At 38.7% G+C, this 7,382-nt stretch overlaps 1 pseudogene across 1 annotated transcript in view; it reads right to left on the bottom strand.

Annotated features, from left to right (window-relative positions):
- LOC146467599 (uncharacterized) overlaps window positions 1-7,088 on the bottom strand; it is a 28,906-nt pseudogene extending 21,818 nt beyond the window's left edge. The window contains exons 1-3 of the transcript XR_014867691.1: window positions 6,787-7,088; window positions 6,177-6,535; window positions 4,689-4,853 (exon numbers count right to left, since the gene is read on the bottom strand). The product of XR_014867691.1 is annotated as an uncharacterized LOC146467599 (transcript). The remainder of the gene's footprint in view (window positions 1-4,688; window positions 4,854-6,176; window positions 6,536-6,786) is intronic.
- Between the last annotated feature and the right edge of the window lie 294 nt (window positions 7,089-7,382).

Genomic DNA, 7,382 nt, shown 5'->3' with positions numbered 1-7,382 from the left:
TGCAATTTGGAATAAATAAGCACGAGTAAAATTTTAAAAGGCTAACAAAATTGCATGATCCCGCAGGGCGAGTGCAATTCGTGGTCTTTTAAAATTTTACAAGTGCTTATTTATTCCAAATTGCACGAGAGAAATCATGTGATTACTTGTTAATAATATACATTCAAAAATTTCAAATGAGCTTTTGTTTATTTCTTGTCCGTCAGCTAATGCTCCGCCTACATGTCTTTGATTGGTTTCAAAAATGACAAGCTTGATTGACATACATGTTCATACGTACGAAAAACATGTTAAAAATACCATCACACTAAAAAGAGCAAGTTTTCAAGTCACAAAGCATAATTTTAAGTCAATGTTAAAAGAAGTCTGAAGTCTGATCACCGTCCTCGGCATATTTTCGAACTGACTGGCGTGTTTTAATCTGGTTCTCAATGAATTCATATTTGTTTTCGTCCAAGCCGACATGGAAATCTTCAACATGATGCTCTACGCCAAAATATTGAGTCAGGAGCTACCAAACCGTTTGTACCATGACTTGTGCTTCAAAGCGTTTTGCTTTTCAACAGCTCATTTAATTCAGTGTTTGTCAGACTTCCGAGACTTGTTCAGCCTCTTGACTTTAAGCTAACTTTGTTGTCCCAGTAGTCGAGCTTTACCTTCAAGAACTTGCTTCGAACCTTTTTACTTTCGGTTTCTAATTGTGAAGTATTTGTAACCTTACCTTCTTAGGTAACGTTCAATTGCAGTGCGAAGACTGCCATGCTTGTATAGTCTTTCTCGTCTTCTTTACGCACTGTTGCGTGGAAATCCCCGAGAATTTTGTTGACTGCCTCCGGTTCATAGTTTTCAATATTTTGGTCGTAGCCCTTTTCTGCTGCGATATACGTAATTTCGTGTGTCGGGAAGAAAAATATATGGCAGAGCGCTTTCAAAAAGTAACGACCTCGCAAGTACATGTTTCATAAAACGCAACCAAGACAACCAAGTTTGCTGTAAAGATTTGTAATGGTTAGTGCAAAAACTTTTACTGCTTACCTTTTTACACGGGATGCCCGCAGGGCATGAATCAGCCACAGCATTACGCGTAAATGCCAGTATAGGCATCTTGTTTTTTTTTTTTTCTTCATTGTAGCCACAAATTTGCACATTAATTTATGCATTAAACTCTCCCCTCTCCTAGTAAGGATGTATTGTTCTAATTGTCTTCAACAGAAGCGGCCCAATTAAAATCTATTATTTAGGCACATATCTCGAGAGAGGGGACCCACTCATTCCTTCCTGTGTGACGTCAAATCTGATCATTTGATTTATTCATTAAACCTACATTAAATTCTGCCCTCTCCCAAAAGGGATCTGTTGTTCTAATTGTCTTAAACAAAACCGGCCCAATCAAAATCCATCATCGGCGCGTATATCACGAGGGAGGGGACCCAGTCATCTCTACCTGTGTGACGTGAAAGCAAATCATCATTTAGAAGGTTGTTTTCGTTCAATGCAGCGTCAATGGCGGCCACATGTATGAAGTTAATACTCTGATCTGCCGTTTTGAGAAAGAAAAGAAACGTTTTTCAAGCGGTAAATCGAAAAAATAGCTTCTAAGTAGTACTCGACAGTTTAAACGGTGGAAATTGGGACAGTTCACAGCGAAGAAACTACGCTTTCACAAACAGATCGAATAATTCAAGGCGAAGGAAACGAGACCAGTTCAAGCGGGGGTTATGACGTTATGGCATAGTAATTTTAGGTATGATTTCCAGTAACACAATGATAAAATATCACGCAGCCTCTCTGAATAAAACCATTCAATTATTTCAATTGCGAAGGGAGGATAGTTTTTAAAAATCTGCGAAGCATACAATGGGGAATTAATGAGGCAACATTAAGCATTCCGTGTAAATGCCATTAGCGGGGCATCTTGTTGTTTATGAACTGGATTACAGTTCAGCAAGATGGTTTTTTTTTTGTTTGTTTTTATTTTTTTTCGCTAGACTCTTGTATTATCCCGTATTCTAGTAAAGGCTCAGAAATTACAAACAGTATTTTCTTAGATTGATTCATCATCTCGCAACAATTAAACAGAGTTTTTGACTCTTCTCGAAGGAATGGAGAAAACCACCTGAGAAAACCGAGTTCGCAAAGTGCCTCGAGAAATTTTATCTCTCTGGTAGACAAAAATATAGAGTACAAAGGAATTACTCTTAGAAGAATTAGAGCTGGCTGTATAAAACCGTTTAGTATCATAACAGATCCAGAGTTCTTGAGAGCAACAAGGCACTGGAAGCGTTTCAAATGTCGGCAAAACACCGAGGAAAGATGGTGAAATGCTTGGGCAGAAAACAAAGAAACACTCACCCGAGAAATCGTTGCAAAACTTTTTCTGTTTCGTTCGGCCCAGCTGACACAACAAATCTTTCGCAACTTCAAAATAATGTTTGTTTTCAGGCTATAACTTTGTGGAAATGTTTGCCGGAGCTGTTGGCGTACTAGACGATTACGCAATTTTGATGCAGGTTCGGTCCACGCTCTCGATTTCATTAAAACTTCTGATCATGAAGGAAGCTGGTTGGATGGAAAATAAGGAATGCGGACTGAGTGCAGAGTGTAGTAAATGAGAAGTATTGAAAATGCGAAGTGTGTGGAAATGCATTAACTTTGACAGATTTATTCATTTCAAAGCATACGATAATTTTCACAGCAACAACCCTCCCATTCGCACCCCATACATGTATCTGAGAGAAATGCCAACAGTCATTCTCAGGGCATATTCTTTTCAATTCAATAGAAGGAATTACCTCCACATCCATGGTACAGCCATGGGCAAACAGTTTTATAGCCAGCATTGAAACAAATATTGTTAACCAAAGCGTCATAGAACCTACAGTTTGAAAACGTTACATTGACGATATCTTGTTTCTGTGGGGCACTGGTAAACACGATATAGAACGGTTCTTCGAACAAGCAAACTCATATCATCCAACTATCAAATTTACGGCTGAAATCTCAAATGCTGAGCTACATTTCTGGATACAGTTGCATACAAAGGCAATCGATTCCATCGTCATTCCATACTGGATATTTAAACACATTTCAAGCCGACTGAAACCTTTCAATACACGCATTTTTCCTCCAGCCATCCACCAGAAGACAAAAAGGATTTGTTAATGGCGAAGCCCTAAGACGCCTACGAACAAACTCCTCAAAAACAACATTTGAGGAAAATAATTAAAAAATTAAATTACGACCCTTGCCGGAGGCTACCCAAATAATCTGATTGAAAAAAGTTTATCAGATGTCAAATTTACTGAAAGGTCATCAGCATTGAAGCAACTGAGACAACACCCCCAGACAAATATTGCCTTTCGTAACACAATATCAACCATCAGTGCCCAACCTCAAACATGTTTAAGAGAAATCTTCAAAGAGCAACCACTTATTTCCTTCAAAAAAGGAAAATCTCTAAATGATATGCTTGTCGGAGCAAAAATATAAAAAGGTTACACATAAAAAATGTTTCCATTGTTAAAAGTCGCGCAGGCCTATCACCCCTTGTTATTTCCTACTGAGTTACAAAGAAAGTTTAGAAACCCACATTTAACCCTTTAATAGGACGTGTAAACTATTTAGAGTAGAAACATTTTTGTTTCCGTTTTGTTCCAGTTATCACGAGTAAAACATTTCTAAGCATTTTTTATGTTGAATAAATGCGTTAAAATGTTTTGAAATGAATAAATCTGTCAAAGTTAATGCATTTCCCCCCACCCCTATTTTCCATACTCCACGTTTCCACACACTCCTTATTTTCCATACTCCTCATTTTCCACACTCTGCACTCCGCACTCCGCACTCCGCACTCTACGCTCCACAAATTCCATCCAACCAACCAACCAAAAAAGCTGCCAATTTCATTCATGCGCGTCCTTGCCCGGTCAAATCAGTGTTAAAAACTCTCTTTTTTTAACAAATAAAGATCGCCTCCAGCTTTTTTTCTATAAACCTGCGCTTTTTTAGCAATGTGTTGAATAACAAAACAATTATCCTGCTCAATCTTGCGGAATTTCGTAAAAGCGTCAGACACCTTTAAACTGATTTAAACAAATCATCTTTCTTAAGGTTTGCTCTAAAAACAATAGGGCCACCAAACTGTTTTATTAAACTCAAAATCAAAGAAGAATTTCCATTTACCCTGGTATCTGTATCTTAAGGTATTTTTGATCCGAATAGACTTAAGTGCTTAGTTGAAAGGTGGTAAATCAATCATCTTCAGGCCACCATCCGAAAAGTCGTTAATCTTGACATCTCCTTGGACTTTGTCCCCCTTACCGCTCCATAAAAACTTGAAAAATAAATACGAATTATCATTTTATGTGTAACTTCAGCAACTACAGCAACAGCAATCCTTCTCAGTTATAAAGCCATTCAATTGTTGTAGCAATGGCTACAACAGTTTTGCTGCCCAATGTTTTCTATCATCGGACTGTTTCGTGAATAAAAGCCGAAAACGAAGTAGAACTCAAGGGTATTGAAACGTCTCTGAAGGATTATAAATTTAACTCAATTTTAAAATACCAATTAAATTGCAATGAAAAGTTTATTTTGGCAATGGCTCAGTGACAATGGCTGTGTATAAAGAGGTCACGTGTGGATTGAGATAGGCGTCACGCTCACGTTAGCATAAAGGAAAAGCTTACCACTTGCAGATTCTGATGTTTTCCGTCAAATGTTTTCACTTCTCGGATACAGACTCGGAAATGATCTTCTCGTAATTCTTCTATCCACGTGTTCATGGCGTCCTGTGCTCTGGTGCTGCCAGCGTGACGTACGGTGGCAAGTACTTTGGGGACAGAAGGAAAACGCTTCGAAGGAAGAAATAAAAGATTTGTTAAGGGTTTAAAGAGAGAAAGGGATGCTTTATTGAACCTTTGACCTTTTTTAGGCAATACAAAACAACATCTTGTCACGAAAAACATTTAGTTCTTTTCATATAGGACAAAGAAATCACAACTCTTCCCGATTCCCATCCTTTACTTCCTGACCCTCATATTCTAACAAAGAAGGTTCTAACTTCCATTGTTATGTGCACAAAATCGCTCTTTTACATCCTTTCTATAATAAAGTAGAAATTATCTAATGAATAAGAATAACTTGAGTAGCTTTCAAAAGACTTCTTTCAAAATCATTGTGTCTTCCTGCTCTCCTTATCTTCCCGGCCCACCCCCTCCCTCTTCCTCCAACGCCCAGCCCAACAGAAACGTGCAAACTCCCTCCACGAAACCCCAAACAAAGACGAGCAAATCCGCACGGAAAGATAAGATGATTTAGATGAAAAAGACTCTTATCTGAATGCAGACTAATCTTCAATTTAATTAGAGTAAAAACTGTTTATCAAGTCAACTAATACCTAAAACAATGATAATCCTTACTTTTCGGTATGCAAATTAAATATTCCATAACTGATCCAAGAATTGATTAGGTCAAGTATTGCTTAAGAGAAGGGGCAATATTCACGAAACATTAAATCAAACGAAAATTATATACAACCATTAATTAAGAAAATGTGAGGGTATTATTTTGTGGAGACGCCAAAAAAAAAAAGGTTCCCTGGAGGAAAAGTCAAACCAAAAGAGTTACAAGCCATGCTAATCTCAAAGTCTACGCAGGGCATTAGCTACTCGCCGTCATTAATGTATCTGCCTACTCCGCTCGGGGATACCATGCGGTGGATTGACATTTTCTCCAGAGGGAAGTAGTAATACTACTGGTCACTTGGTGTTTAGGGGTTTGGCTCGGACTAGGCAGTTGTCATCTTGAAGGTCAGTGAATCCGTTTATAGTTGATTCATACGAAATGGAATTTAAGATCCAAATTGGCGTGAGACGCGAATACCACTGCTCTTGGGTATTTGCCAAATACGACTTAAATGTGAGCTGGAATTGTTTTCTGTCTGTTTTTTCGACTAACGAGTCGAGACGTTTTAATTAAATGGCAAAGCAACCACCGTCTTATTTTTGAGCGATTTAATTTACAAGTACTTGTGGAACAGGGTTGGAACAGGTAGTGAGGAATGATGTCACGCTGCCAAATTCTAAAAAGAAAAGCTGTCCAATTGATATGCTACTTCCTTTGTGTTTAATGAAGTTTTTCTTCACTAACGTTAACTTATCAAATGGAAGTCATACCTGTGCAAAATCAACCCTTACACACTGCGTTCCGCTGGTGAATGCATTGAAGGAGGCGGTGCCGTCCAGTGCTCCAGAAGGAGTTCCACGAAACGCAATCCAGTTCACAACAACGGACCCATTTGAACCAAGGCCTGATTCCAACACACAGACGCGGAAATTATTCTGCGTCACTTCGGCGGTCCACACTACTGCTGAATCATGAACACTGGGCGGTTCATTTTCATGGCTGATGGATGCAAGGATGCGAATATTGCCCGAGCTGGAAAATACCTGAGGGTATTGCACGGTTTTGCAATAGAGCAAGTCAGGATATGACACGGTGAAGTTGACCTTTCCTTGCTGGAACACAATTTGTCCTAACGGAAAATTATATAAGAAAATGTACATGTAGTTTAAAACAAAGATTCAAAAGAAAAAAGAAATGAAGCTTCGGGAGCAACAAATGACTTTAAATTCTCTTGTGACAGATCCAAACTGGCGTGATCGTTTGAGCATCGGAGTTAAACGCATGGCTCTAACATTTTCAAGTTGTTCAGTTCGAGAACCGGACCTTCAAAGCTAAAACGAATTGCAATTAGTGGCAAGAAAATAATTGCACTGGTCTCACCTTGGGCCGAATAGGGAAAAGCGCACAATATTAAGAGCGTAGCTAACAGCTGTACAGCTGGGAACACCCCCATTCTTGCAGAGGAGAAGAAAAACTGCAGAAACAAGGACTCCGACCTGTGCGTTCTGGGTATCGAACACGCCACTGGTGAAATCTCTCATCGAATTTGTATATAAAGGGTCCATATCTTCAACTGACGAAAATTAATATTCTCATTCGTTCTTTCCGGGTAAAAGTCTGGGAGAACTTAGGAATTTAACAAGGCGGAAGTAACTAGGAAACGAAGCGACAAAGGTAAGAATATATACAATGTCGTAGGGTGATCAGTCTCGCAGAGGTCTTGAGAATATAGACTATGATCAATCAGTCACTGAGCTGATCAATCACCCAGTCAAATGACGTATCAATGACGTATCTTTATAGAAAGAAAAGCAGGTAGAATTGGGTCATGGCATTGAATAACCTCTGGGAAATAACTTCACGTTTATGTTAAAAATAGCAAAGGAACAAGCGCATGACATTGACATTTAACTGTTTATATTTAATCTACGGTGAAATGCCCTAAGCTAAGCAGTCTTAAATCAGATTTTCTATGA

The sequence above is a fragment of the Pavona decussata genome, unplaced genomic scaffold, assembly GCF_977016875.1.
Source record: "Pavona decussata unplaced genomic scaffold, jaPavDecu1.1 SCAFFOLD_134, whole genome shotgun sequence".
Taxonomy (NCBI): Eukaryota; Metazoa; Cnidaria; class Anthozoa; order Scleractinia; family Agariciidae; genus Pavona; species Pavona decussata.
Note: the sequence above shows the minus strand (reverse complement) of the source record. Positions and strands in the feature narration are given on the sequence as shown.